The following is a 21,732-nucleotide window of genomic DNA, read 5'->3' as shown; positions in this document are numbered from 1 at the left end:
CACCTTTCCTAAATTATACATTAATATTTTGTGAATACAAGATCTTCCGAGCAAATACACATATATAAATTAAAAGATTTCCTTCATTCTGAGCAATTAGAGTATAAAATCTTAAAGTAGCAGATGTTAAACTCCAAGATATGGCCAGTAGCCATGATAAAAATAAGTTATTGTATCTACGGAGTAAATAGTGACTTAAGAATATAAAATTTTATGTACACCTTAATGAATACGTTTCCCACCTCCAATGAAATGCTAACCTTAGTATAATAGTATTTGGATTTTATCACTGTGATTAATTTATGAAAGTCATAAATTAAATTTTAATGCACCTGGTTAGAAATATACAGAGACAAAAATAGCCCACAATCACAAGAAAAAAAAAATGCGTTCTCAAAGTACTCTCTAAAAAAAGTCTTGACTACCAATTTAAAAAACCAGATTCAACAACCAACCCTTTCTTATTGCTCTGAAAACCCAAAGTCTACCAATGTATAAGTGTCCAAGGATGGCATAGCCAAAATCCATCCCAGCTAGAGGATGCATCTTAAGTCTCTAGAAGGTAGAAATAAGAAACTTCTATAAAAATGCTACTGTCACCTTAAACCCCCATACAACGGAACTGGTATTTTTTTTTTTTTTTTTATTTAAACTGAGTCCTATCCAAGATCAAATGACAACCCTCAGAATGATCCCTGAAGGCCCATAAGCAACCAGGACAGATAGCCTGCAGAATACAATAGGGAAACTAAGCACAGATGTAGCCAGGATAAATGCTTCCAATCCTTTGAGTTCATGCAACACGATGAAACCCAGAGACCTCCTGAGTGTCTTTCAGCAGGAGAAAAGCTAAGCATACCAAGACAGAGCAATACAGTTGGGTTTTATGCAGCCATGAAAAAGTCTGAGGACAGGGAAAGGTGCCTATGGTAAATTAATTGATAAAATGAGCAAACTGCAGAACAGCATAATCTCATTTTTACAAAAAACCACCACCATGGCAGTTGGGACACCAATAAACATAGCTGAAGCAACATGTGTAAATAGTCTAGAGGGATTCAAAACTTGTTTCTCCTAAGGAGCGACACTAAAGGAATTACTGGAAAAAGATTTTATGTAAAAAGAATTTTTATATTATTGCAAGTATTCCCAATAAGTCATTATTAAGTACAGGTAAAGCCCTTGAATTAATGCTGAAAGTTACAAGTACACAGTGTGTTGTAGTCATAATCTCCTCAAAGAAATCTAACAACGTTTTTTAAAAATGGTATTTTAGGAATAGCTTCCAGTACAAGGAACCCTGAGGTCCCAAGCTACAGCAGCAAATAGGCACACTAAAAACACAGGGGGCCAGTCTTGTCCTGCCAGTCTCTACATGCTGAGCTCCATGGCAGGATTATAACTAACTCACCTCTTGACCCTTAAACTCTTGGATCTTATACAACATGGTCAATAAACTATTAGTATCAGAGAAGATGAAGCTCCTCAACACCTCCATATGTGTGTTATGTACATGTGTGTTCTTGGATCAGGAGTTAAGCTGACAGTTACGAAAGAAATTCCAGAAATTTCTAAAACACCAAGAGCTAAAGGGCAGACACAGTGAAAAGTAATAACACTGCAAGTTTATAGAAATTATTATAATATATAAACCAGTGAGAGTATGGCAAGAAGAGAGGAGTCAGAAATAATGATAATCATAAACAACTGGTTGTCACATAAGTTACTATGTGCTAGGCTGTGAGCTGAGCATTTTAGATTATTTAGTTTAATTTGGAAAGCACCTAAGTTTTGTTTTTGCTTCTTAAAAGCAAGCAAATCTTGATTTGCTGAAAAGTATTAAAATGTGTAAAACAAAGTTACAGAAAAATTCTGAAAATTGCCAAGATTAAGAAGTAACAGTTATGTTTTCAGTCATATCATCAAAGAATTAGCATGCATCATTAATGATTGAGTCTATAAATACAGTTCAAAAATTTTGTTAAGATATAATTAAATTCAACTTGCTATGTGCTTTTTTTTATCATTCACAATTTTAACTTCTCAGAATTTCTGAGGGTTGTTTCTTTTCTATATACTCCTTTGGAAATTATTAACACTGTTAATATTAGGATAATGAGATCATCGCATATCTAGAAAATTAGAGACACTTTTACTCTATTCCTTGTGATTCAATTAGATATTCTGATTAAATAACATGTTTTTGGTCAACTTCAACAGGCATTTGATTTTCATACATTTAGGCACAATGATACACAAGTGCCAGGTAATGTTGCTAGCCAAATTTAGCATTTTGATGTACTTAGTAAAAATTAATATGGTGCCTTTTACTAACTAATAACTAAAGATATAAATTACTAATACTACTTTAAAAGTCATTTTCTTTAGAAGAAATTTTTAAAGTTTCAAGTTTTCTTCTGAGATAAACCTATTCTACCACTTGAAAAACATATTTAAGAGGGTTTAAACAACTTTTCAATATGAAAAGCTGAACCTATCAGAGCCAGGAAAGATCACGTAAGGCTGGATTTTCCAGTATCTGCTTCTTCAACTTCTTGCCACTGAGACCTGCTCCAGGATTCTAGCCTTGGGCTGATGGAGCACCAGTGAGCTGGAGGCAACAAATGGCACTACAGAAGGCTGAGCCAGTTAAAGACCAGGACTGTGGGTAACTGTTCTCTGTATCCCCTACCACAAAAAGGGCTTTGTTTCCTACAGCAGCTCCAGAAGATTTGTCAAGAAAACTTTAAAAAGCAATTCTGAAAGGCTAGGAGGGAAGCAGCCTGTGGCTGCTAAGTCAGTTAGCCTTGATGGGCCCTGGATTTCTCTCGTGGAGTCTCACTTTCTCACTATTTCAGTTAGCCATCTCCGTTCCCAGGGCACCAGCAGCAGCCCCACACAAAAGGAACTATCAAAATGTCAATACAGAATACACAACAACTTTGCCAACAACAGGCTGACTGAGCAGGACACCCCTGTTCTGATGGGACCCAGACAATGCCTTGCTTCTGGTCCAGCCACTTGGTGACATTTTCCCCATTGTCCATCTTCCACCCAGACATCATTACCAATGGCTGTTACTTCAAATTATTTATGCGGGATACCTAATATGATGCTCAGATTATGGTAGACACTCAAGAAAAGTTAGGTAAAAGCCTGTTATAAAATAATTTCATTGTATTAAATATGTCCTCCTGTGATTTACGGAGCTATTTTTATTGTTTTCTTAGCAAGCTCCATTTTTAAGATAGGACAAAAGTATACTTCAGCACATCCCAAAACAATTTAAATACAAAATAATAGACTCCAAACTGAGGATTTTTATAATGTAGATTTGACAATAAGATTTCTGTGGTAATACCAGAATTGCTAAGTTATGCTCCGCTAAGATGACGGCACAGGTTTTGGCTGCCCGAACGTTGGACATATGTTTTAGTGAATGTAGCCTTTAAAGATTTTAACACGATCCAACCAGGAAAACTGTTAAGCTGTCATTCCAGGAGAAAATGATACAGACAAGCAGACCATTAGGCTTGCATATGCCTGAATGTGTAACACTGACATTCAAAAAGCCAAAAAATATATATTTTTTATTTCTTTTTTTTTTTTTTTTTTTTTTTTTTATTTTTTTTTTTTTTTTTTTTTTTTATATTTTTTATTTCTTACTCAAACTGCATAGCAAGACTTTCTCCTACAGAGTAGCACTTTGACCTGACCAACACAAAGTTCAGCAGCCTATTCTAACTGCTGAAAGATAAAGCAGGAAAGTAACACTTTGGATAGGAAATTTATAGCTCTTTTAAACATTTTCTATCTGAATATAAAACTAATAAAAAGCAAAAGAAACACCAAAGCCGGCCTTTTCCACTTCCTTTTGAGATAAAATGTTTATAAATACATGTAAGTAAAAGTAATGGTAAAATCATACACCTGTGTTTTCATTAATCAAGAACATATTAATCAATAAACAATCTATTAAGGACATGATTTAAATTAGCTTCACATATCATTGCAAATGGATTACAGTTTTTGAAATGCTTTCTTGTTTAATAGCCACATGCATTTGAAAAGTTAGCCAGAAAAACTTCACAATTAATCACAGGCCAGCAAATGTATTATAATATGCCCAATAACTATTATTAATCAGCATGATTTTCACACACAGACCATGGACTGATACTCTCCTGGAGAAATACCAATGCTGAGAGAAAAAGAACAGTCATGAACTCCTGAGAAAGTTCGGAAAAGTCCATTTTGGCAAGAATATTAGTGATGGGGTTACAAATATTTTGCTATTGTAGGAAAGTGGAGCAAACGGAGAAAAACTAAATCCTTGGAGTTTTATCACCCATGTGGAAAAAAGTAGGTAAGGGAGCAAGCAGAATATAGAGAACAGAGTAAAAACAACAGGAAAAGAATGAGCAAATCACACTAACAAAGGCATGAAACGTCTGGGAAAATTTCAGACATCCACACTAGTTCATTCCTGCCTGAATTATTTGTATAATCACAGCTCAAACACTAAGGAGTCGGGGAACAAACAACTCAGGCAAAAATTAAAAGTGGACATATCTCTGAAATTATTTCAATCAGTGTCAGATAAAACTGTTTCTTTCAATCAACCTTACCTTTCTGGCTTTTCTTAGAGTCCCTCCAGGCTTGGGGCATGTCCGGCCAATCGCTACTCTGTGAACGTGACCCATGCTTTCTTGTCTCTGACTTCCTTCGCCAAATTGGCAGGCATTCTATCCCTCCCTCAAGACCCATCTCATATAATGCCTCCCCCCTGGTCCCCTTTTTCATATCACATTATATACCTCCTAGCAACCATTTCCTAATAGATTTTGAAGTTGCCGACTATGGATATTCTATGAAACCTAAAACCACACTACAAGGGCAAGGGGTCAAGTACTAGGGTCAAGGTAACACTTACTGCTGTATCTGTCTTAGGAATACTAGGAATTTACCTTGTAGGACAGTCCCATGCACATCTCTCTTATTAGCCTTTCCAACCGCACAAAAATCACAAATTTGAAGATGGAGACTGTTTTATATTTAGGTCTGCTGTAGAACACAGCACATAACAAAATATGCATTAAATTGAGCAAGTTAGGGGTATCCCTGGGTGGCTCAGTGGTTTAGTGCCTGCCTTTGGCCCAGGGAGTGATCCTGGAGTCCCGGGATCGAGTCCCACATCGGGCTCCCGGTGCATGGAGCCTGCTTCTCCCTCTGCCTGTGTCTCTGCCTTTCTCTTTCTCTCTCTCTCTCTCTCTGTCTTTTATGAATAAATAAATAAAATATTTTAAAAAATTGAGCAAGTTATGCTCATTTTATTATTTTGGGACGCATGTATATATTACAAAAACAAAGCGGTTTGAAAAAATACTTAAGCGTCTTTTCATTTCTTTGTTTTAGAGGATATTCTTTTTCTTAGAGAGCCAAGTAGGGATGTCTGTGCTGTCTCTCCCAGCAGACCCTAACTCATTCAAAAGCACAAAATTCAGAAAGTGTCATGTATTCTATACCTAACCACAATACCTTGATATGGTTGTGGATGTGGACTCAATAAATGTTATGTTGATTTTTTTTAAAGAAGCATACAGACATAGTTATTTAAATGAATCATTAGCAAGCTTCCAATTTTCTGATGCCTTTCAGCTCTTAGGAGAGACTATATGAGCTGTAAAATGCATTGAGAGAGAAGACCTAGAAGCTAAGATCTAATCACTGTTCTGATTCTAATAAAGGACTCCCCTGGGTCAACTCTTTCCACTTATTTTTCCTAATCCTGACTAGTGTTAGAATAAAGAGTTAGCAGTACAAAACATGTTTCTGTTTTTATGTACATCTCTTTCAAATACATGCTTGTAACAAAAACACAAACAGAACATTTCCTTTTCCTGGTACTGAACATAAATTTTCTTTTTCTAGTAACAAAAGATCATGTCACCATGATGATAAAGGTATTATACTGGATGAATAAAGGTATTATACTGTATGGGTAGACATTTATTAAATATATAGTTAAGCCATGAGTAAATATGTAAATGTATGTGTCTTAATAGAAAATTTTTTCATTTCCTCCATTAGCTCAAGCATCAGGCAAAATACAACTATCCATAGGTATCAACGTTTTTTTTGCCAAAACAATTTTTCAATGATTGAAGCAGCCACTTCTCAAGCCGGTTTCCTGTCTTCATTCCATCACGGCCCCATCATTTTTCAGCATGATTTAGAATATTTTCATAAACTCATATTTCTATAACTCTTATCCATTTCTTTTCAGGAAAAGAAGTTTGAACATGTCATTTGGATATGAATATTATTGACTGCTATGTTGTAGAATTTTTAAAAACTGTTAACAAGAACTATTACAAAACCAAGCCATACTTTTGAAAACACAGTCAGGGTGTTGTGTGTATCCTTAGAACCATCCTGAACTCTAGTAGACTTTTCCTTTGGAGTTTGCAATAGCAGAAGCATTCAGAAGCAACACAACCAAAATTTTACTATAAATATAATTATATTCTTGTAATAGATGAAAAAGTGGGCATACGATAGCTCCTATACACTAGATGGCAAATCTAGAACCTGACCCAACAGTGAAGACCATTGGCGGTACCATTCCCCTACATTTATGATCATTTCAGGTAGTTTACTTTCATTCAAGTAGTATTATTTTACCATGGTACTATATACATATTGTGTGGTAGGGGAAGGTGTTGATAACTAATCTCTAGTATCTAGGTTATGATATGGGCTGACTTCAAATTCCATAGCTTTGTTTTCCCACTTTAGTCATTTTTCACTGAACAGCTAAATGGCATTAACTACATTCATGTTGTTGCACTATCATCAGCACCATCCATCTGCAGAACTTTTTCACCTTCCCCAACTGAAACTGTGCCCATTAAACAAGAACTCCCCCATTTCTCTGTCCGCCCGCCCCCGCCAACCCAGGCTCTGGCAACCAACATCTACTTTCTGGCTCTCTGACTCTGACTACTGCAGGAACCTCATATAAGTGGAATTATATTTGTTCTTTTATCACTGCCTTATTTCACTCAGCATAAGTCTGTTCATCCATATTGTAGCATTTGTCAAAATCTCCCCCCTTAAGACTGAATAATAATCCATTGTATGTGTATACTACATTTCATATATCCATTCATCTCTCAGATGTGAATTTCTTCCACACTTTGGCTATTGTGAAAATGCTATGGACATGGGTGTAGAAAAATCTATTCGAGTCCCTGCCTCCACTTCTTTTAGGTATATACCCAGAAGTGGAATTAATGATCACGTGGTAATACTTTGTTAAGCTTTCTGAGAAATTGTCATACCAGTTTCCAAGGCATTTGTACCATTTTACATTTCCACCATCAATACACAGAGGTTCCAATTTCTCTACATCCTCACATTTGTTATTTTGTTTTTTTGGTCTTGTTTTTTAAAGTAGCCATCCTAATGGGTGTAGGGTGGTATCTCATTGTGGTTTTGATTTGTATTTCCCTAATGATTAATGATGTTTCATCACTAATAATTTTGTAGTCTTTTTCTTTGTAACTTTCTAATAAGGCTGCTTGATTTTTATTGTTGATAAAATAGTTTTAAAAATGCTTAATACATCAAAGTTCTAAATCGGTCCCTCTGAGGACTGGAAATAAAATCTCTTTATAATATTCCAAAGAGAAAAATATATCATCATACTCAATTGTTCACTATGCCCTTTTCTGGAAAAAGCATCTATCTGGTTTTCTCACTATCCATGTTCTAAAACAAACACAAAAGACATTTTATCCTAAGATCACTAATGTCACATAGTTCCTTGACCAGATTGATTATGGAGTCTAGGGACACCTGGGTGGCTCAGTGGTTGAGCCTTCAGCTCAAGTCATGATCCCAAGGTCCTAGGATAGTCTTGCATCGGGCTCCTTGCAGGCCTCATTCTTCTGCCTATGTCTCTGCCTCTTTCTCTGTGTCTCTCATGAAAAAATAAGTAAAATCTTTCAAAAAGAAAAATTAAAAAAAAAGGAGTCTAGTTATATAATAGAGAACCTTCTGAGCCTCCTGTCTTTGTTCCCTACTCTGCCAGTAATTAGGAGATAAAACAATGCCAGCTAAGAAAGTTTGGAACATGGGTACCAACCAGGAAAATCACCGTCATCTTATTTATGATATGCAATTTCCCAATTAATTTTTAATGTTGTATAAATTCCAAAGGTCACTGGTTCATGTCAAAAAACAATTTATTGAGCCATTCACATGTGCCAATACTAGGGAAAAAAAGATGAGTTAAGCCAGGTCCCAAAGGATTGTAATATGGGTTGCCACAATGGCCTGGGACAAAGCATACTTAAGAAAGAAAGAAATTAAAGAACACTGGAATTAAAAATCATGTTCCATTTGTTAAAAACAAAATTTTTTGGAATTTTAAATTTCAACTCCTAAGATCTTTTCTAAAATAACATTGAAAAAATGAATTTTTCTCTTCTTAAAACAAACCACAATTACGAATATTCTCTCCTTTTCTATTCATAAGTCTCCACTTGGCAAATTTTTCTCAAGTGTTGACAACAGAGGGAAATACTATGTCTGGCCATCATAAGAGTTCTACAGGGTAGAAACTGATATCATTCCCTGTGCTCCCAGCATACCATGAATAAGAAAGTGACCCTAACCAAAACCAGCACTGTCAGCCAGTTATGTTTTACACTGCTGTTTTAAGCATGTATCAAGGGTACAATTTTCCCTGAAGCCAGCTGGTTGTCTACCAAGGTAATACTTCTCTAAGGAATGATCAAAAGTATAAACACTGCTACAATTGTGCATCACCATGGATAAATGCTTTTATTTTCTAAAACCTGATCCAATTCTGTGGAAGTAAATGGGTTTTTAGTCCATTACGAAACAAAAATCATGTGTAGTTCATAATACATGGGCAAGGCTTAAAATCTTTAGGGTTTTTTTATGACTCAAAACTGTGGTATAGTAAAACTCAAAGGATACTTCAGCAAAAGTTATACATATATTTTTGAGTATATATAGCTAAGATGGCATAGAGAGAAAAAAGTACATACATTTCATACTTTCATTAAAACCAAGACAATGGGGAGAAACTATTTATATGACAGGTGGAGTCAGGAAAAGAATCCATTTAGCAGAAATAGCAATATTTGTCTACAAAATACTCACTGATTTGAAAAAGAAAGTGAGGAGGTACACATATCTCAAAGTAAGAACTACACTATCAAAATCCATTGCTAACGGAATATTAGTGAGAAGTTACATGCAGTATAAGAGTTGTCCAGAAATATAACTCAATATTGAAAAATCAATTTATATCTAGATTTAAGCCTCTTTTCTTTTTCTCAGGGAAAACATTCTGAAATTTTCTTTCCTTATAAACCACAAAGATATTAACAAACACTCCTACTTGATTTACAACTCTCTATTCTGCAACTTTTTTATTGACAAGGACTAATAAAGCAGAGTAAGATTAAGATGACTGTGGCCACCATACCACAAAAAGTGAGAAGTACCTGTTATAGCTTATGAATGATGAAGCCATTTTTTTTCTGAGGAGTGATCCAAGATTTTGTGCTTGTTGACTTACTTTATTGTAAGTTGATCATTTAACTATATCCTTTAAGAATATGATTATTATGAGAGAAAATATCATTACTAACCGATGAAAATGTTCCATTGCTCTAATAATTTAAAAATTAAGTTAAAAAAAAAGAATGAAATAGCACCTCATCCATTAAAGTCACAAAATAATTTAAATTTGAATTCTGGCCAGGCCATAGCAAAATCTCACACTGCCTATGCAATGCAAACCAGCATAAATCTTTTGAGAAACATTTTTGGGAATCCATTTATTAAAAGATACTAATGTTCAGATTCTTAGAATAAGCAATCTCAGTTCTAAGATTTACTCTGAGAAAAAAAAATCCAAACATGTAAAATACTGGACTTCTGTCTTAAAATAATCATATGTATGTACTAGGTCAAAAAAATTTTGGGACGCCTGGGTGGTTGAGCCTCTCTGCCTTTGGCCCAGGGTGTGATCCTAGAGTCCCGGGATCGACTCCCACACGTCGGGCTCCGTGCATGGAGCCTGCTTCTCCCTCTGCCTGTGTCTCTGCCTCTCTCTTTGTGGCTCTCATGAATAAATAAAATCTTTTTTTTTTTTTTGAATAAATAAAATCTTAAAAAAAAAATTCAAAAAAAGTTTAAGAAACACTGCTGTAGAAACCACGGTTTCATACTAAAGACTCCAATGAATACCATATTTGGCTCACGGGTAAATTCTGTTTAAAAGGGCAGGGGAAGGCAGCCCCAGGTGGCTCAGCGGTTTAGCGCCGCCTTCCCTGGGCGTAATCCTGGAGACCCGGGATCGAGTCCCATGTCGGGCTCCCTGCATGGAGCCTACTTCTCCCTCTGCCTTTCTCTGCCTCTCTCTCTTTCTCTGTGTGCCTCTAATAAATAAATAAAATCTTTAAAGGGGGGTGGGGGGTCAGGGGATCCCTGAATGGCTCAGCAGTTTAGCGCCTGCCTTCGGCTCAGGGCGTGATCCTGGAGACCGGGAATCGAGTCCCACGTCAGGCTTCCTGCATGGAGCCTGCTTCTCCCTCTGCCTGTGTTGTATCTCTGCCCCTCTCCTCTCTGTGCCTCTCATGAATAAAAAAATAAAAATTTTTTTAAAAAGGCAAAGCATTTTAGAAATATTGCATTTAAATGCCTTCCACAGCTACCATACGTAGCATACTGTCTAAAACCAAGGGCTTCAATAATTTTGCTACATCTGCCTAACTTCAGGCTCCTGAGTTTATGAGCCCTAGCTCAGAGTGGCAGAGAAGCAGGTGGAGGAAAAACTGGCAGTGTAGGAGAAGCCCCGACCTGGAAGCAGAGTTCCTGTCCTGGGTATTCAGGCTGGGAGCTGCATGGCCTACCCTTTGGCTCAGAAATTAGAGAAAGCAGAAAAACAGAACAGAATCAAAATGAACCCCACACGCTGGCTACATAATTAAATTACCCTGTTCGAAAGTAAGTAAAGGAAACAAAACACAGAGTAAAACATTGATCCTACTGGGGAAAAAAAAAAAGAATTCTAGAAAGTATTGTGATCATTCAAAGAAAAAGCATGCCTCTGAAAATTATCTACTCTAGAGTCAGAAGTGTTATGTGTTAAGCAACTACTACTCATTGTCAGGAGAATGTAAGTTCTAGTCTCTAAGAGACAGGAATAAAAATTCTAAGAAGATGGTATGGTTGGGTGATTTAGGATACAGATGAGATCTGAAATTCTCACATGGGAATTAAAACTGCAAGAATAAATAAAACAAAAATTCACAGTGGTTTCAGTGGTAACAGAGCTAGCTATCTCTTGCCCACTGCCCTCCACTAGCCCAGTACAGTGCTCCACATTCAGCAGACTTCGAAACTATATGCTGCACAAATGCAAATGGATGAACTGGACCCCATGCTAGCGTCAAAAAATATAGGGGTAAGAAGCAAGCACACAGGAAAACAAGGTGGGTCTTTTCTCTTCCTTCCCTGGCCGCAGGATGGCAGTGAGGAAGGAGCCTTTCCCTAGCTTCCCTCCACCTCCTGGGACATCTGTGGACCAGTGCTGGAGAAGCACAGGCAGGAAGAAGGTGGGGAGGTTCTTCCTCGAGTCTGATGACAGCTTCAAGGCACAGCATTAATCAGATACTGCCTACAGATAGCTTTCTCTTAGCAAAAGACACAAAACAAAGGTCTCAGAGCCCTGGGGAGAAATGAGCATAACTGAGGCAATAACAAGTGGTGTGGGGAGTGTGGACAACCAAAGAACACAGGCTCTGACTTAGGTGGTCAGATCTTTTTCTTTCTTTCTTTTTAAATACTGTGAAAGCCAAGCAAAATATGCCACCAGCCCAGATTCTGCCTAAGAGTCGCAATCTATACTTTAAGGAAACATCTTTCTGGCACAATAACACTTTTCTTTCTTCCCCAAATGTCAAGATGCACTTTCTGCCATGTTATCTTTTCCCACAAAATTATACACTGAATTAGGCAGCCTTCCATTCCGGCCTTACCAAATGTTTTGCAGATATTTACCAGGGTAAACATCCATTTCGTTGAATGTTACATTTAGCAAAGTAGTGCCAGTGTTCCAAAAGAAAAGACGATTGAGCCATTTCTTCACCACGTGTTTCTAAAACCAAAAAAACAATAAGCTATCCAAGATAACGTGTAACTTTAAGTTTTCAGTAGTCCTGCTATGCGCTCCAAAATGACATCATAAGTGGACAATTACAGCATTTGAAATTGCAAATGTGCAGGGGAAAAAAAGCAGTCTACAGCTCTGAAGCTCTTCCCTACGACTCACTAGCACAGTGTCCTACACCACCTAACCGCGAAAATGCCAACGTGTTTATATGCTAGTGAAAAACTGAAAATCAGTTTGCCAATTATGAGTCCTTCATAGATTAAAAGCTTTTTCTCCTATCAAAAATATAATTTTCTAGAAATTTTTTATATAAAAAGGGAATCTTTAAAATTCTTTATTATCCCTCCCATCCCCCCACCCACTCCCCGACCAGTTTCTAAAGTGTAAATTGCTAATTTGGGCTGTCAATATTGGACCCAGGTCAGGCCAACAGCAGTGAGACTAATGTCCAAAGTTAGTGTGTCTGCCTTAGCTACAAGGAACAGGTATAAAGAAGCAGCATGGATGCCACAGCCAACATTTTAAAGCAGAGGAAAATAATGAAGGTGGGACCATGAAAATAATCAGGTTTATTTCAGGACCACAGAAAAGGAACTGGAAAATCCAAAATCAAAATGATGAGGATAGGACCATGAGGTTTTCCTCATAGTCATGATGTGGGTTCAGGATGATGGGTATTTTTTTTTTAAGATTTTATTTATTTATTCATATAGTCACACAGAGAGAGACAGAGAGGCAGAGACACAGGCAGAGGGAGAAGCAGGCTCCATGCACCGGGAGCCCGACGTGGGATTCGATCCCAGGTCTCCAGGATCGCGCCCTGGGCCAAAGGCAGGCGCCAAACCGCTGCACCACCCAGGAATCCCAGGATGATGGGTATTTACCACTTCACCATCACTGCTACCATACTCCCAGAGGTTACCAACCCCTCTCTGCTACAGTTTAGGTTCAAAGTAATGCTAAAAAATAAACGGTTTTGTCCTTCATTAATCATAAATTCATTTGTTAGGTATATAAATGGATGTTCTTGAATCTATTATACACTACCCTGTTAGTTCCCATGGGGATTAACGTGATAATTATTTCCAATAGATTAAGGGAAACATAGTAGGGTTTTGTAATTCTTTTGAGTCCCAAAAAAAACTTGTCAGAAATCACTCAAAAATCTATCTTAATGAAAAATAATCATTTTTCACATCTATTATTTAAAAAATGTATGACCTGTAAAATATATGGGCTTGTGTTTATAGGCACACCTTTTTTCACACTCTTTTATCTACACTATTTGAAGTTCATATATTTTAAACTACAGCTTCAAATGAAACCAGGAAACCTCCATGAGGGTGGAATATTAACATAACCTTTAATGTTATTGCACTCCAATCCCACCCTCCTTCAAAGGAGGAGGCTATCACTTTACACCAGGACAGCCAACAATAATTCTGATATCAGAACAGGGCTGGCTCTGCATGAGTGACACGGAACCACAGTATTGAAGCTGGCCTGCAGGCAACAAGTCACCATGCTCACGGAACAAGGCAGTGGGGACGGAAGGGTGGCTGGGGGAAAATATTTAAGACATAAATCTGCAATTGCCAGTATGCAATCTGAAAAATTCCAAAGACCAGTTCTTTGAATAAAATTAAGTGATGACCTCAGTAACACTAACCAACATCTCTGCACTACCTTCAATATTGAATTGATTTGGCACTATTTTTTAAAACCACAAGATAAGAAGTTAGCCAGAAAACAAGATCATGGAGCTGGCATCTATCTTCAAATAATCATTTTTATGTAAAGAATCATAAAGAGAAGTCTAATTCATGAAGAGGAGTCCCTAACAGACATTCCTGTCTTCTAAAAAACATATTCAGTTTTGAAATGGAAACAACATAAACAGTGAAATGCACATAGGTGGCGTGAGGGGGTGTAGAAAGACTCAGATTAAAACCAAAACCTAGCTTCTTTAGTTACCCATTGGGTGGCTTAAGTAAATTAATTTCTTTGAGCACAGGTTTTCATCTGTAAAATGGGGATCGTATTGCCTACTTCCAAGGTTGCTGTGAGAACCACTAATTGCATATATTACATGCCTGGCACGTAGACTGCTCTCACTAAATGGTAGCTGCTTGCCATTATTATCATCATGATCATCATCATCGCCAAATTGTCATGAACTTAAAGATTGGGAAATTGGTCCTGAAAGGAAGGATGACCCTAGCAAATGTGAGCAATACAATTCTGAGGGTCAAAGAAATTGTTATGCCTAAACAAAATTGGACCTCATTTGAATTAAGTGGTTTCTAAGGTAACACTTGGGCTCTAATAGATTGCAAACCCTCACTGAGTACAGAATATGTAACTACAGACTCCAAGTCACTATCCAGTTCCAGCAGGAAACAAGAGTGGCAGGCCTGATGGGACCCCAGGAGGTAGAAATCACCAGAGACAGAGAGTGTGCTTTCCCAGGGCCCGTGATCCCAGCTCGTATGCTGCAAACTCTACTCACAAAGGTCCTTGTCTGATGTTTCTCAGCTAGAATAATGTTCAGATAAACCCCCTTTAGAAGAAAATTTTCCAAAACTAATTTATGAACTTATTCTGATACTTAAATGTGCATAAAATTAAAAACTCCTTACATAGATAGCTTTTATACAACCATAAATCAAAGAAGTTTCAAAGGACATAGAAAAAAAAATGAAATTTATACCAATAATATCAATTTAATGTCAGCCATCTCCTGAATCTCAGACCCTAAAGAAAAATCAAAATAAGGAGATAATGACAGAATATTTATCTTGCTTTAACTACTGTGCTTTCACGTACACAGATTATTAAGCATAGTCTCTATGCTCAAGAGACTGAGAGACAGTTGCCAAGGACATGGACAGGATCTGACCTAATAGAAGTTAAAATGTCCGTTCATGCAGTGCACTCTCCATTTGTAGTGTCCTGACCATAGATACCACTCCATAGGACATCTCCTGGCAATGGCCTTTTAAATTGGAAAAAAAAAAAAAAAAAGAAAAAAGAAAAAAACATGCAAATAAAGTATACCATAAGTAGAAGTGTAGTGACGCCTACTCTAACTCTGGCTTGGGAGAAAGTTCTGGGGAGGCGTTTGAGAGAGAATTACAAGCAAAAAGTAATAGCATGAACGTGAAGGATATGGTTTATGCTTTCATGCGTTAACTTGAGTTTCAGGTACCTGTGCTACTCAACTGGTCCTCTCTCTGCTAACATCCGTCATCATGGAATAAATGTTGACACCACCCACACTGCCTATTCTCACAGGATCACTGTTAGGGAGATTAACCCCAAACCAGGAGCCTTGGGATGAGAGAAGGCAGATCCTCCTCCTCCCCCTGCTGAGTGTGGCTCAGAATCATCCTGAATCCCAATGCATCAAATCCACCAAAAAAGCAAGGTGGGACAAAGTGCCAACACACAGGAAAGGTGGGAAACAGAGGGCCAGTCACCATTGTTTGTCGCTTCAGAACTTTTTATTCCACAGAACGACAAGCTAGTGAAGAAAAAAATGTTTGCAAGGCTGACTGTTTTTAAGGAAGTTAAAATTTTGTTGAAGATTTTCTCTGGTATCCCTCTAAACAAAGAACCAAGTGTCTTAATCCATTACTATGGCTTCTATTTGTAATCAGCATTCCACTGGTTTTCTCAGAGTTTGATAAACAAATGCTGAAGTCCCTTCAAGCTCCAAAAGCCCCTGAATATATGAATCCTTAGCTCAGTTTGGTGACCTTTCCTCTTGGATACCTACCCTACGAAAAGCTGTCCAGGAGCTGGTGAAAATAACATGCCACTGATCTCGGAAGGCTTTTGAAATGACTTTCAGGCAAAACAGTGCCTCATTCATTTCTCCATTTAATATTGTTTCAAACAGGGAAAAGGTCTGTGAAGAAATTAATGTAGAGGACATATTATAAAGCCACAAAAGTAAGGGAAAAATTTAGGATACATAATAGGGAATTTTTAAAAGTGGAATTTAAATTCTTAAAATCTGTGTTATTTTTATATAAATTCCCTGATTTATAGGTTTTATCATAAGAACAGAAAAACATATGTATGAATGTTCAACACAAGAATATTTACACTTACAGTAAAATCTTGTATATATACATGCATATACACAATAGCACATGTATGTGTGCTCATATGTACGTGTATATTTTGGGAGTAAGGGATGTGCAAGTGTGCAGACAGATATTAAAGAGGAACTAGGAATTTTTTTTTAAGTAGTCAATCAGCTGATTGTAAGAATTTAAGCCTCATACAGGAAGGACTTTTTCTTTTTTTATGACTGGGCCTTGGTAACTCGGTACATAGTAGCTGCTCAATAAGCTCATTTGTCAAAGGGCTAAACATAATTTTTTTTTCTTTTTAAAAGTAGTCTCATATAACAAAGAAACTATAACTCTAACAGGCAAATTTATTCTTATTTATTGTTCAGCTTTATTGAGCTAAAACTGACATAGTATTATGTAAGTTTAAGGTATATGATGCTCTGATACATGTATATGTTGCAAAATGATTACTACAATAAGGTTAGTTAACATTCATCACCTCACAGTTACAATTGTGTGTATGTGTGTGTATGGTGAAACTTTTAAGATATATTCTCTTAGAAACAAGTATACATTATTTTTAACTATAATCACTATGCTATGCATTATACCCCAGAACTTATTTATCTTACAACTTGAAGTCTGTACCCTTTGACTGCCTTATATCCACCTCTGCCCTTGCCAACCAGCAATCTTTTTTCTGTTTCTATGAGTTGGGGTTTTTTTAGATCCCACATACAAGTGAGGTCATATATAGTATTTATCTTTCTGTGTGAAATTTATTTTTAATAATGTAGCTATTTGCCTTTGTAAGCAACTGGAGAAATCATAAAATTGCACAAGACACTACTAGATTTTTAAGTAAAATCACCTGCCATAAATAGTAAATTTGAAAACATCCTCTTCTGTTAGCCAATAAATGTCTGTTAGAAATATGTTTTGAACAGTATTGTCAAAAAAGCATGCGTACTATGAGACACTACATTTCTCATGGCTAAATATTATCAATTATATCTCCTGCCTGAAAAGCTAACAGATGTCAATCAGTTTTTTAATTTTAAAAGTATGACTAAAACAAAGAGCCTGATTTTGCCAGACAGAGAAAAGTGTGATTCAGCTGAACCTAGGAAGAACTACCATGAGACTGTTTTCTATCTAAATAAAAAGCTGAACTATAAAAAGCATTATAAAAATTGGCAATTTGGGGGCACTTGGGTGGCTCAGTTGGTTAAGCGTCTGACTTAACTTCGGCTCAGGTCATGATCTCTGGGTTGTGAGGTTGAGCCCCACGTTGGCGTCCCACTGGCAGGATCCTGCTTAAGATTCTCTCTCTCCTTTTCTCTCTGCCTATCTCTCTGCCCCTGCTTCTCTTTCTCTCTTAAAAAAAAAAAATTGGCAACTTTGTGAATTTAAATAGCTTTCCTTAAACAATTTTACATATATACATATATATGTGCATACATACAGGTATATAGACACACACACATGCATATAGATTACATAAATATATATAAATGTGACATTAAAAAAGTTAAATGACAAGAATCATTTTTGCCAACTTTGAATCTTATTGACTTAAGCTTACTATTTGCTGTCATTCTGACAATCTAAAGGGAAGTTAATGGTTTCTGAAAGATAACTTCCAACCTTTAGGGGTGTGAGATAATAGAAAATACATATTAGTTTCTGCCCCCACTTCCTTACACAGAGATTCCAAAACCTTTGTAATTCCCAAGTGATATGCACACGAGGAACATCTTTTGTTCTAATATTTGGTTTTTGCCCCAGTTCCTGGCACAGGGCCCCTGAAATTCTTGTAATTTCCCTGAGACAGTAGTATCTTTGTTCTAATGAGGCAAGTCTGCATGGGTTCTTGGATGACTACTCAACAGGAGTTGGTACCTGCCAGACCAAGCCATGATAAAAAGCTTGGAATCTTCACCCCCTCCCCCCTCCCCCCACTCTCTAGAGAAGGATGAAGAGCTGAAAATGGACATAAAAACTGATCATGCAAAAAAAAAACAAAAAAAAAAAAACAAAAAACAACTGATCATGCATACGTAATGAAGCCTCCATAAAAATTCCTGTAGTATGGAGTTCAGAGAGCTTCCAGGTGGGTGAACACATCCATGTACTAGGAGGGGACATACCCCAAATCCACAGGGATAGAAGCTCCAGGACACAGCACCCTCCCAGACTTTGCCCACTCTAAAACTTTATTCATCTGTATCCTCTATCATATCCTTCAATAAGCTAGTAAACATAAATACATAAGGGTTTCCCTGAGTTCTGTGGGCCACTCTAGCAAATTAATTGAACCTATGAAAGGGGTCATGGGAACCTCCAACTTATAGCCAAGTTTGACAGAAGTTGTGGATAACCTGGGGACCTACTACTTGTAATTGGCATCTGAAGTAGGGTGGGAGCAATCTTGTGGAACTGAGGTCTTAACCTGTGGGATCTGACACTATCTCCAGGTAGAGAGCAAGAGAATACAGTTAAATTGTAGGACATGCAGCTAGTGTTAGAGAATAAAAGTATCAGAAGCATTTTGAGTGTGTAGAGTAGTGTGAAAGCAAAGGAGACATATAGGAGAAGGAAAGACTGATTTTTTTTCCAATATAGGGAGAAATAAACAAAGGCAAACAGCATTACAGCACAGATCACCTCCCTGCTGGCAGAGTCATGCTACCAGAACCCAGTAGTCAAATTTCTGCAGCTGGCTTATTCTCTTATTACTTGTCCATAAACAATTTTCGTGACTAGAGTAATATATTTAAGATTTTTGTATCCTTTGCACGTTCTTTAATAAGAATAAGAAACATTATATACAGTATATGAGGCATATTCATTATGCTCAAGACGCTAGGATATATTCCATATGACATTACACAATACAATTCCAATATGGAAAACTAAATTTCTATTGTTCTCTAATCCCATGGAGTCAAACCCATTATTTTCATCCCTCTATGTTGTAAGGCCAGGGGTAAAATCCTTCTAGTTTTATCATCCTGTAAATATCCTGTAACAGAAAACTGATTGTTCTCTCCATATTTAGTTTCTTCCTACTGCATACTGTACAGAGATATCAGTCTCCCTAGTAACGAACAATCTGTGGTGATCTGAATGTTGTCCTTTCATTTTTTGTAAATCAAAGTATTTGAGAAATTCATACCAAAACAGCTTTTAAATACAAGAGAGAGGCCACCATCAATGGAAAGAAAGAAATGAAATGTGAAAAACCTTTCATGGAAGATTCATTTTTGCATGGAAGATTCATTTTTGACAAACTGTAGAAGGATGGCTCTTTCTAATAGATATTGAGAAAAATGACAATTACTATGTTATAATTCCCACGAAGAATTATATAGGACACATCTCTTTTCCATACTGCAGTTTATGTAGATACAATGTACAGTCAAAAAAGCTAATAATGTACAAAATCAATAAAAATAACACTTGGGCTCTGCCTTTAAGGAATTTCAAATCTAGAAAACTGTTGAATGTATATTTTAAAGTATACAGATAAAAACAAATATAACCTGTAGTGTGAATACAAGCAGATTCATTTTTAAACAAAGAATGAACGTTATGCCTCAAAATACCAAAGATATGTTATGCGAGCCATTTTTTTTTTTTTGCCTAACACATTTTTGGAATTGTGTTTTGTACTCCTCTCTAAAATTTGTTTATGAACAATTACAGAGACCATTCACATTACTTTACAATCACACTTTATAATACAGAATTTGGAAAGAAAAACAAATTTTCAAAAAGAATCTAATGAAAAAACTATGACATGCAAAAAATAAATATGTTCACTAAAAGAAACAGAGATTAGGATTAGGATAAAATAGTAACAGATAAAAAGTACTAATGATATATTAGGAAACTAAGAAATCAGAGGAATTTATACTTTCTTAGATTTGATTATAAACAGGGAAGAGGTAGTTGTGCTATGGCCTGTCTTTGATGGTCCTATATGCACATTGCATACCCCTAAATTAGACAAATGTGAACACTGATACATTCTTAGTTCTTTTGTAATAAAGGAAGAACCATGATTATTGCAGCAGAGAAATGATTCTTATAAAATGTTGCCCAAAGACAACTTAATTCAAGTCCTGGAGATATTTTAAAAACACATTTCTATTTTAACAATATTTAACTTTTAGAAACCTTGATAGGAATCAATGACCCATAAAAGCTAAAACTTACAATCTTCTCCTTTAGGGTTAGAAACAAATTATGGTTGAAAATCTTTCACCAAGGTTCATTATGAAAACTACATAACATCCAGAAAAACATTATATATACGTATAGCTCTGAGTTTTGAGCCAAAGACTACCTGTGATTAGTATATCAAAAGAAATATATAAGTTTTTGTTTTTAAAGATTTTATTTATTTATTCATGAGAGACACACAGAAACACAGGAAGACGGAGAAGCAGGCTCCCTGCGGGAAGCCCAATACAGGACTCGATCCCAGCACCCCGGGAATACAACCTGAGCCGAAGGCAGGTACTCAACCATTGATCTACCCAGGCGTCCTGAGGTGTGTGAGTTTTATGCATGATAAAGTGGCGTGGGATGGCAGGACATGTTGCAATTTTCCCTAGCATCCCTGTTCTCTCTCCTGCAGGTTATTTTTCCTTTAGAAGTTTATGCCCTCTCTGTATGATGACATGCTGAAGGTGCCATCAACCAAAGCACCTGACATTCTCTTTAACAAGGAATAAACATAGAGTCCAAAGGCAAGGCTAAGAAAACTCTCCTGAAAGCTGACATATGAATAAATAGCATGATTGCATGAGGATACAAATCTCATTGACCCCAAAGTGACACCTGAAAAGACCATCCACTACTTCCTGCAACTTTCTTTCATCTCTGGATCTGCTGTGTATCCTGTTTTTCTAAGGTACTTCCCAGCTGTTTTTAAGTGTTAGCCTACATAAAAATCTAACATCTGCATGGCACATTGGGTTTAGAAGGCTAGACTGCTCATGGACTGGAAGTAATGGCCGAGGACCCTCCCAGCTGACCTTAGACTAAGAGATCAATATCAACTTCCAACTATAACCCCTTCTAAGCACTCAGTGTGCTTTGGCATAGCTCCAGGGGGCTTGATTGTTCCAATTGTACTCAAACTGCAAATCACAAGATATCCTTCCCAATAGACCACTCCTTTGCCTGAGTTGCTTGTAACTAAAGAGCTGATGCAGACACCTGGAAGAAACTGATGGAGAGGATGGTAATGAGGATCATGATCATGAACAGGACACTGACAGGAAGAAGAGACAAGGAAAGAGAAGGAATAGGAAGAGAAGGAAAGTTGTACACTGTAAGATTACTTTACAAAGAGGCATATCTCAATGGCTTTCCTTTAACTGCATGACCATAGATTTTAATCATTCAATTGTATTTTTAATA

The 21,732-nt window shown here is 36.8% G+C and overlaps 1 protein-coding gene across 2 annotated transcripts in view; it reads right to left on the bottom strand.

The window, feature by feature from the left end:
* Positions 1 to 21,732, bottom strand: part of BCKDHB (branched chain keto acid dehydrogenase E1 subunit beta) — a 214,369-nt gene that overhangs the window by 61,953 nt on the left and 130,684 nt on the right. The gene's annotated exons all lie outside the window — the stretch shown is intronic.

Source organism: Nyctereutes procyonoides, unplaced genomic scaffold, assembly GCF_905146905.1.
Source record: "Nyctereutes procyonoides isolate TBG_1078 unplaced genomic scaffold, NYPRO_anot_genome, whole genome shotgun sequence".
Classification (NCBI taxonomy): domain Eukaryota; kingdom Metazoa; phylum Chordata; class Mammalia; order Carnivora; family Canidae; genus Nyctereutes; species Nyctereutes procyonoides.
This window is presented reverse-complemented; position numbering and strand designations above follow the sequence as displayed.